General features: G+C 40.9%; 1 long non-coding RNA gene across 1 annotated transcript; it reads right to left on the bottom strand.

The window, feature by feature from the left end:
• Positions 1-3462: 3462 nt before the first annotated feature.
• LOC148112690 (uncharacterized) lies at positions 3463-10513 on the bottom strand. The gene is made up of 2 exons (XR_015729048.1): positions 10457-10513; positions 3463-4217 (listed from the first exon to the last, which is right to left on the bottom strand). It is a non-coding gene; the product is annotated as an uncharacterized LOC148112690 (long non-coding RNA).
• Positions 10514-10926: the final 413 nt, after the last annotated feature.

Here is a 10926-nt window from a genome sequence, read left to right as displayed (position 1 = left end):
TGAATCAAATTTCTGGATATAAACAATCATTGCCTCCTCTGAGAAGGAAATTGTTATGAACATCTGCAAAAGGCAAGCATGCTAGACATACACCTGACATGATAACTTTGTTAGAAGTAAGCCTTCGTTGTATGCAAAGACAGTTACTAGAGTTCTGTTAATCATATGGAATAAGTCATTTATTTCAATGGCCAGGTCACCTCTGAAGATACTAGGCAATCTTAGAATATCTCAGTTGAAGGTCTGTTACAGCCTTTTACAAGGCTAAAACATTTTGCTATGGACATTTTATTTTTGACATACAATTGGTTGCCATTTCACTCTAGTAGCCTAATTATCAATATCTAATCCAGATTTTGCTTGCCATAAATCTATCAAATCTATTAGCAAAAAAAAAAAAAAAGCTAATTGGATATCCTCTATTACCCTTATGACATGATTTCCTTTTGTAATAAGCTTAAGATTCTTATATTGTATATAGAAAGCTCTTGTTTAGTCATTAATACTCTTTACTTCTGCTGTTTCCTACTGCTATTATTTGTACACATTCACCTCCTTATCTTCAGTAAATTTATATTATAATCAGTCTTAGATATACTGTGTTTCCCCAAAAATAAGCCCTCCTCCGAAAATAAACTCTCTCCTGAAAATAAGCCCTCCCTGAAAATATTTAAATGGGTCCTTCCAAGTTTCTTTCCCTGATGGCTAGAACACTTCCAAGAGAGCATTTCTTCTCACCCTCTAAGATTATCCACACATTATATTATAATTTAGCCCAAAGTGGTTTGTTTACCTTCAGGGCTCTATTAATGCTTCAAATCAAATAAACTATAAATATACTTTACCAGATGATATACGGTAACATGTGACTTGATCTTCAGCCTACCTACAGTGGGGACTGAGTATCTGATTATACCATGTTAATTATAAATGACATTGTGGCAGATACATAATTAAAATTCCATTTCCTGTTTAATACCACAAGGATCTCCATTCTCTGCTTATTTGGCATAATATAATCAAGGTGTTCTGCCCCAGCTCCGGATTTCCAAGGATATTGACACACATCAACGGTCCTTATCAAATTTATTAAGTAACAAGAATAAACAAGACCTGCAAAGGTTGGCAACCAGCCCAGAAAACCAGATATGATAAACCAAAATACTCCGATAATAATACAAGTTGTTTCCAGCAAGAACACACTAGTGCGTGCAACTTAAATAGGCTAAGGGAGTGGCCATTATCCTCAAGCCCTACTCTCGAGTAGTCCTCCTCCTCCTGAGTAGCCACTCTCCTGCCTTTTGGCAGCCCTGCATGCCTGAGCATTGAGGAGAGGCTCCTCCACTTCGCTCTCTCCACTGGAAGGAGTCTCTGGAGCTTCTGAAGGCCCTGGCTGAGTTTCTGCCTCTGGCATCACATCCTCTTCAGCCTCCTCACTGTCCGACGCGAGCGCTGGCTGTGCAGCTGCTGGCACGACACCACACCAGCCTCCTCTTCATCGGGATCAGCCATGATCCGTGCAGGCCGCTGGCAGGCCACAACACAAGGGCTATAATGTTGAGCTAATAAAAGAAATGTTCCTATAATTCACTGTGACAAGTTCACCAGCAAGTTCTGGGTATATCTACAGGTGCAATCTGTAAAACATTACTTGTGGATAATCTGGAATCTTTATATACCCAAGTATTATTCTGTACTTTTTAACAAGAGAATAACTTTTCAGAACATACAGGGGCAAAGAAATATAAGTAACCAGGCAGTAAAGCTGTGTGGAGCTTTGAAGGGAACTTCTCTTGCCAAGGTTTCAGTTAAAGCACACCTTCAAAGCAAAGGACTTGATTCAAGTGTTGCATCAGATTAAAATAGCTAGGCTGGTATTGAAGAGACAGATCAGGCTCACTTCAGCATTTTGATCTGAGACAGAACAACTTGCTTTTTGAAGCAGTTTTCTTTGCCTTAGGATAATTTGCTTCATTAGTATAAGTATGGAAGATCTCCCGTGTGTAATCTCTTCACTGTGTTATTTTCTTCTGCTCCTATATTTTTCCTCAATACTCTCCAGAGATGAATTTATATATAAGTATGATCTCGGTTAAGTGCAGCAATTTTGTGTACGCTGAGATACAAGCATCTATTTAGAGTGTAATAATAGTTTGCCTGTAAATGATTGATGCATTGGAGTCTATAACTCCACAATGTCCAGAACACATTTATTATCTCCTATGTTCTTCAGCTATTCCATAAAATGGCAGTAGTAAGAGGCAGCAAAAAATGGGCAGATGTATTTTATGGGAGTGAATCTATAGCCGCCTGTCATTACTTCAATATTACAATGTATTGAAATACAACATTACACTTTTTGTCCTCTTCTACTTGGATAAGTAAAGATACTTATCCAAAAGTAAAGATAGTATCTGCCTTGGATTTGATCTCTGAATTAGTTCCACTAACAATCAATATAATAAGCTTTTGTTTGCTTTCTCATTACTAAGTATTAACAGTAATTTGGATTCAACACTGAATAAAGGGCACCTTCACATGTCATTGCTCTCGCTCGCTCTTTCTGTCTGATCATCCTGTTCTGAAGAATCTCCTGATTTTTAAGAGCAGCTGTCCATGAATAACAAGGGAGAGGAAATCAGTATTGCATAAACAGTTCTGTTTACATACCTTTAAATTTGGGTCAATAATCTTATTAACATTCATGATGAACCCTGAGCAGCTAGTAACTTCTAAAACAATTTTAAATTCTTCTAAAAATAAACCAATCTGATCAAAGTAAAAACTGACCGCTGGTAAACCATAGTAACAGCTGCAGCAGCTGAATAATATATTTATGGTTCTCCTAAATAGCAAGGTTTCTAGCAGCACCCAAAATATTAGCAGATAAACAATGCTATAAAAGTGTTTGAAACTGAATTCTAGTTCATTCAGGTAAGCCAGGGGTTGGAGTGCTATAGTCAAAGACAAGTATGACCTTCAAGCAAAATGTAATGAAGCAGAGAATCTCAAACAACACTGACTTCCTGGGTACTACATTCCCTTCCCATGTGACTTTCAGGTATTTGCCTCTCAGCAATCAGTTGGCATTTATGAAGCATAAAAGTTATCACTGAATGGCTTTGATGCCTCCCCATTTTAGTATTTTTCCTTCCCTTTTTTGTACTCTTTCGATGCATAATAATTGGCAACTCACCTCAAAACAGAGTTTGAGCTGAGCAAGTTCAAAACTTGAAACATGTTTCCCCCGCCCCCCAAAATGGATGAAAATCAGTAATAACCATTTGCAAAAACAACCCAAATAATTTCTTATAACTCCTTCTACAATGAATGATACAAAAAATTGTAGGATATAAATTCCATTTTTAAAGATGATAGAAACAATGTTCACATTTCAGGACAGTATGTACACACCATAAAATCCTAAAGCAATCCCATAGTCACGGTCTTAAAAATAGAATAATGAATCATTTGCTGCTTTTATTATTTTTAGGATACTTTAATAACATACATTTCCAAAATATCCATTTTTATATGAAGAGGCTTTGCTCAGATGTCAATAATTACTACACTGAATGATAAGTGATTTAGATTATTCTTTGACAAACAATGCTTTTAATAGTTTGGAAATAATTGAATCACATTAAAAAGAGACTTCAGAATTGGAAAGTTATTCTGACACATTATTTAAAATAGCACTAATTTCATATCATTTATCCATTACAGTCATTATGACTATGGAGTTATCATTAAAGGCAATGATGTTTGCATTTTTTGGATCAAGATGAACCCAGAAGAGAGGCAATTGTTGTTTTCTGGACTTTTTGAGTCAGTTTTGACTTCTGATAAGTGCCCATGGTTGTCTTAACAAGATTTTTCAGACGTGCTGAAAAATTGCTTTGCCATTGCTTCCTAAAGTTAAGAGAGAGAAAGTGGCCTAAGGTCATTGAGCTGGCTCCATGCCTAAAGCAGAACCAGAAGCTTGTGTAGTAAGAATTTGCCTTGTTTTTCTTCACTCCTGCAACCTGTAATTATGCAGAAGAACCCTACAGTAACACAAAGTTAGCACATATGAAACCCAGTCTCTACTGGCTCCAGGATGACCACTGGTAACATACTACACATAGGGAATTCTTATGCAAAATCTTCATGTTGATTGGTTCTCTTATTTCTGGCAAATCTTTTTGTTGTGTTTTGTTGTACAGAGCTGTTGTCATCTGTAAGTAAAAATGAATCAGATTATTCTGCTTCCCAAGATTATTAACCCAATTACTATGCAAAATAAGAGCTTCAAAGTTTCTAAATTATAATATTCAGTATAAGTTGTACTGTATCTATGTTAATGTAGCACACCTTCCATTAGGGCAACAACTTTATTTGGCAGGCAAAAAAAAAAATACCTGGGATATTAAACCTTTTCATTAGCACAGTCTTTTTAGATTATTAGCATGTCAAACTGTCAACAATAATCAAGAGATAATATCTGATACTTTCAGTGTTTACAGCGTCTGTGTAAAGCAAATTGAATGCATATTTATAGTGCATCTTTGATTTCTATGTCATGTTCCTGGAATATATTACATCATAATATCTTAATTTCATCAGTGTTGTGATTATAAAGTAGTTTAATTTGTGATGTAATTTATAATAATTCTATTTTTTTTAAACAAACTTTATTCGTATTTAAAAAAAAAGACATTTAAAACAATTATAAGAAAAACTGAACAAGTTTTTCTTAATCAAACACACAAATTACAAGTACATATACTATATATACATATACTATACATATATAGTGCTCAATTATTAATTTATAATAATTCTAAATCCTTGTAGAATGATTAACAATTTAAAAATCTACTCAGATTTGTTGCTTTCAAGGCAAAATCATGAAATGAGGTGATTTTTTTAAAAAAAAATCTTATAAAATCCACAATTAAATACTCAAAAGTATATTTTAAAAATCACAATAGCAAGTTATTATCAGTTAAAGAATAAAGCCTTGTGAGCCATTGTTAAAATATAATTCATCTTCATATGTCAGTGACACCATCTTATCTATAAATATGTGTCTTTTCAAGTAAGAATTGCAAAGAATAGAAGTGGAAGATAAGCAAGGAATAAATATGAATTATAAAAACCAAAATAATGAAGCTCTGTACCATAATCTTTCTTGAAAACAACAAAATTGTATCAAGGTAGAACTGTAGTGTTGTGGTCAGTATCTAGTTTGATCTAAGAATTATTAAGTGATACAATATTATGCAGACAATGTAATTTTCCCCCTCTTTTCTCTTACTATGCCAGGAGTGTCAAACCCGTGGTGTCACATTGTTGTCATGTGATGCATCACAATTTTTCCTCCTTTCACAAAAAAGGGAGTAGACATGGCTAGTACGTGATGCATCGGGCCCATGGGCCATGAGTTTGACACCCCTGTACTATGCCATTGCCAGCAAATGCCTTATTTGTCTGAATTTGAAAACTATACATTAGAATAGCCTACGTAACTTTCTGTTTTCCAGATGTATTCAACTTTCACTAATTCTGCTGAGCTAGAGGATTGTAGGATTTTATTCAATGCTAAGCTATCGATCTCTTGAAAAAAATAAATGTAATCAATGAAGATGCCTATTGAGTGTGGTTGGTCAGCCAGTTACAAATCCATCCAGTAAAATGGCTTGCCTTCAAAAGTTGTGGGTGATCCATCACTGGAAGTTTTTAAGAGGTTTTAGCGATTGGACAGCCATTTATAATAATAATAATAATAATTTTATTTCTATACCGCCCTTCTCCCGAAGGACTCAGGGCGGTGTACAGCCTATTTAAAAACACAGAAACAAAACAACAGTTAAAATTTAAAATCATTAAATAATTAGGCTCCAATTAAAATCCCAGAAATTTTAAATACCCCAATTTAAAACGTTATGTTAATAGCCCGGCCTGGCGGAACAACAGGGTCTTCAGAGCGCAGCGAAACACCCGGAGGTTGGAGATCTTACGTATTTCCGGGGGCAGTTCATTCCACAGGGCTGGGGCTCCCACAGAGAAGGCCCTCCCCCTGGGTGTCGCCAGCCGACATAACTTGGCCGATGGCACCTGGAGGAGACCCTCTCTGTGGGAGCGGACTGGTCGGTGGGAGGCTATTGGTGGCAGAAGTCGGTCTCGAAGGTACCCGGGTCCTATGCCATGGAGCGCTTTAAAGGTGGTAACCAACACCTTGAATCGCACCCGGAAGACCACTGGGAGCCAGTGCAGCTCGCGCAGGAGGGGTGTCACGTGGGCGCAACGAGTTGCACCCATAACCACCCGCGCGGCCACATTCTGGACCAGTTGGAGCCTCCGAGTGCTCTTCAAGGGGAGCCCCATGTAGAGAGCATTACAATAGTCCAACCGGGAGGTGACAAGGGCGTGAGTGACCGTGCGCAAGGCGTCCCGATCCAGAAAGGGCTGCAACTGGCGAATCAGGCGAACCTGATAAAAGGCCCCCCTGGCCACGGCCGTCATGTGCTCTTCTAAAGACAGCCGTGCGTCCAGGAGGACACCCAGATTGCGAGCCCTCTCTGTGGGGGGCAAGGATTCACCCCCAATAGTCAGCGATGGCACCTGCTGACTATATCGGGGCGCCAGAAGCCACAGCCACTCGGTCTTGGAGGGGTTGAGTCTGAGCCTGTTCCTCCCCATCCAGGCCCGCACGGCCTCCAGGCAGTGGGACATCACATCAAGGGCATCGTTGGGGTGGTCTGGGGTGGAGATGTACAGCTGAGTATCGTCAGCGTACAGATGACACTTCACCCCAAAACCACGGATGATCTCACCCAGCGGCTTCACATAAATGTTGAACAGGAGAGGCGAGAGGACTGACCCTTGCGGCACTCCCCATGCGAGATGCCTCGAGGTCGACCTCTGTCCCCCTGCCAACACAAACTGCGAGCGGTCGGAGAGGAAGGAGGAGAACCACCGCAGAACGGTGCCCCCTATTTCTAACCCCCTCAACCGCTGCAGCATGATACCATGGTCGATGGTATCAAAAGCCGCTGAGAGGTCTAATAAGACTAGGACAGAGGAGCAACCCCTGTCCCGAGCCCTCCAGAGATCATCCACCAACGCGACCAATGCCGTTTCTGTGCTGTACCCCTGCCTGAAGCCCGACTGGTATGGGTCCAGATAGATAGCTTCATCCAGGTGCCGGGGAAGTTGTCGTGCCACCACGCTCTCAACAACCTTCGCCACAAAACGAAGGTTGGAGACTGGACGATAGTTAGCTAATTCAGCCGGGTCCAGGGAAGGCTTCTTGAGGAGGGGCCTCACCACCGCCTCTTTCAAGGTGGCAGGAAAGGCACCCTCACTCAAAGAAGCACTTATAATCCCCTGGAGCCAGCCTCGTGTAACCTCCCGGGAGGCCAGCACCAACCAGGAGGGACACGGGTCCAATAAACACGTGGCGGCACTAATCTTACCCAGAACCCTGTCCACATCCTCGGGAGTCACAGGATCAAACTCCTCCCAGATAACATTCTCAAGACCTGCCCTCGTCTCCTCCCGCGGACTCATCCAGTCGGAGTCCAAGCCATCCCGAATCCGAGCGACTTTATCATGCAGGAACTGTACAAAATCCTCAGCACGACCCTGCAAGGGATTTTCCCGCACTCCCCCCCGGAGAAGGGAGTGGGTCACCCTAAACAAGGCGGCTGGGCGGTTCTCTGCAGATGCGATAAGAGCGGAAAAGTGGTTAGACTTTGCCGCTTTTATCGCCACTAGGTAGGTCTTGATATAAGACCTCACCTGTGTCCGGTCGGAATCGGGTTGACTAGTCCTCCAAATGCTCTCTAGGCGTCTTTTCCGACGCTTCCTCTCTCTCAGCTCCTCAGAAAACCAAGGAGCCAGTTGAGATCGGCATCGGGTCAGAGGCCGCAAAGGCACGACACGGTCCAAAGCTCTGGCGGCTGCCCTTTCCCAGGCGGCCACCAGCTCTTCAGTCGAGTCGTGTGTTAGGGTCTCAGGGAATGGCCCAAGCTCCGTCAGGAACCTTTCGGGGTCCATCAGGCGCCTGGGACGGAACCATCTAGTTGGCTCCGTCTCCCTGTGGCGGGAGAAGGCGGTAGGAAAGTCTAGTTGGAGGAGCGAATGATCTGTCCATGACAAGGGTTTAATATCTAGGTCCCCTCTACCAAGATCATTCAACCACTGACCAGAGACAAAAATCAGATCCAGAGTGTGTCCCCCTATGTGAGTTGGGCCTTGAACTAACTGGGTCAGGTCCATGGCCGTCATGGAAGCCATGAACTCCCGAGCCGCCTCTGACGCCTCACCCGCGGATGGATGGATTTGTGCAGGAGTTGGACCAAGGCCCCTCCCACTCTGTTATCTATTACTCTGCTAGACAAATTAATCATGTTGGCTAGCTGTTTAGCAACTTGCTCACTTTTAGGAAGTACCTGGATTAAAATTAGGACTCCGCTGCGTCAAATTTGTGTGCAATATCTTGGTTAGTTAATTATCAGAAATAGTAAAGGCAGGCTGGCATAATGTTACATACAGTATATGGAGAAATCATAAAGAAAGAAGCTTTGATCAGAGAAAATAATGCCCTATTCTTAAAAATACTAAGAGATTGGGCTAGATACTGTTTATCCTGGGGTTGAGTCCAGGGGTGAAATCCAGCAGATTCTGACAGGTTCTGGGAAACCCGTAGCAGAAATTTTGAGTAGTTCAGATAACCGGCAAATGCCACCTCTGGCTGGCCCCAGAGTGAGGAGGGAATGGGGATTTTGCAATATCCTTCACCCTGGAGTGGGGTGGGAATGGAGATTTTGCAGTATCCTTCCCCTGCCATGCCCACCAAGCCACGCCCACAGAACCGGTAGTAAAAAAAATTGGATTTCACCACTGGTTGAGTCACTCCTTATTGAAATATTTAAATCCATGCCAAGCCTGCAAAATTTGAAAAAAAAAAAAAGTTTTATCTCAAATGTATGTAATGGAATGAACTTGCTTTAGCTCAGATTCGGAATACTGAGTAATACTAAAGGGTAACATTCCATTCATATAATGAGAAAGCAAAGTTAAGAGTTGTAGTTGACCACAATAAAGCAGCTGAGAGTTGAGGGGAAAAAAATTAATAGAGCCCAAAGCAGCATTAGTCTTACCATCCATTCAGAAAGAGTTTAGAGATTCTGACTCTTCAAGTGAACATTAGAGGCTCCCTCATATCGCTCAGCTTTCAGCCAACCATACTAGTGAAATTGCAACCTTATATTTTACAGTATCTGTTACAAATGTAGAAGCAGCAGAAAAGGCATTACGCCAATGAAGTAGTGCAAAAGAGTATAAAGCTTGACTTGATTCAATTTCCTGCTTCAAAGTGAGCCTTCTACTTTGATTTGTGAGTCTGCTTCCCTGCAGTGATTCAGCTGTATTTTAATCAAACTGAAGCACCTACTTTGAAGCTTTTCACTGCCATAAGTTTTATAGTTCTTCGGTTATATATCAGTTTTGCTCTGTGTTGCCTGAGTTTCATATTTATTCTCTACAGAATCTCTCTTAGTTTCAACTTCAGGTAAGAATCAAAGATGAAAATCTCTCCAGCTCTATCAACTACCACCATACTATAGAAAAAGCCTAATCTCCATATTAAATTCCTTTTTGCTGCTAAAATAAGTGAAGTACATATCTAAGCCAGATATTTTATTGTTATGTATCAACTGAGATAATTTGCTGAAAGTTGCTGAATTGTACCTGGGCAGTTTTTATTTTTATATATCTCCATGCTTTCCTGTCCCAAGGAAATGACAAGTCAGTGAATCAATTTTCTAAAAACAAGGATAAGAAAAGCTAACAGATCCTATGCTACATGGCATTTCATTATAGTATAGTTTTCTTGTCTGATAGCAGAATTTCTTTAAGAAAGCAGAATGAGTCAACATTATAGAGATTCTTATTGAAGTATTATGTGTTAGTCTTTCAAGGATAAAAGAAGCTATTTTTCACTCTAGGGCTGAAGATGCAATAGTTTCATTTTAAGATTTTCCCCGCCTGAGGCCAGCAGAAGCGAGCTATTTAACTTATTTTATTTCTATCATTTACTTAAAATTAACAAATTATCTGTGGAACTAAATTTCTACTGAGAATTGTTCTCAGGCTTTGAATCAACAGCTCTCCCATTTATTTCTGCTTGAAATGCCTTTCATTTTAATTTAATTTTATGATAATTTTCCCTTTTGAAATAATTTTCCCTTTTCCATTTTTCAAAAAGGCACAGTGAAAACAGCATCATCATACATAACATGATAGATTAAGATTCTGAGCTTGTTAGAATTTACACATGAACATGACAATAGTTTGTCATTTTATGAGCCATATATAAAGAAAGGAGAAAGCATGAGGTGATAAGGAGACAGGGCAAGCCTCTTTTCACGCCCTACATTCTTAATAAGACTCTCATCCAATAGCTTGCCTTCAGAAATCATGGGGGCTCCATCACTGGAGGTTTCTAAGAAGAAACTAGACAACTACTTATCTGAAATGGTATAGGTTCTCCTGCTTGAGGAGGGGGCTGTACTTGAAGACCTCCAAGATTCCATTCCATTCCATTCCATTCCATTCCATTCCATTCCATTCCATTCCATTCCATTCCATTCCATTCTTGTTATGGCCCACCAGCGGCCAGTGGAGCTGGCAGCAGATTCAGACAGTGAGAGGGTTGGGGAGGAACATGGGCCAGTCCTGGAGTCTGGGGAAGGCTCTGATGAAGGCTCTGCATTGGAGGCAGAGAGGGGGCCAGGGCCGTATGCCAGTTATTAGTTGCCTTCAGAGTCAGACATCAATGAGGGAGACGAACAGCTGGAGCCTGTTCCCAGTGTGCGCATGCGCAGAGTTGCCAGATGAAGGGAACAGCTAAAAAACAACGGACGACTTGGGAGTAAG

Source organism: Pantherophis guttatus, chromosome 8 (genome assembly GCF_059756535.1).
Source record: "Pantherophis guttatus breed Tessera chromosome 8, ASM5975653v1, whole genome shotgun sequence".
In the NCBI taxonomy this organism is placed as follows: Eukaryota; Metazoa; Chordata; class Lepidosauria; order Squamata; family Colubridae; genus Pantherophis; species Pantherophis guttatus.
Note: the sequence above shows the minus strand (reverse complement) of the source record. Positions and strands in the feature narration are given on the sequence as shown.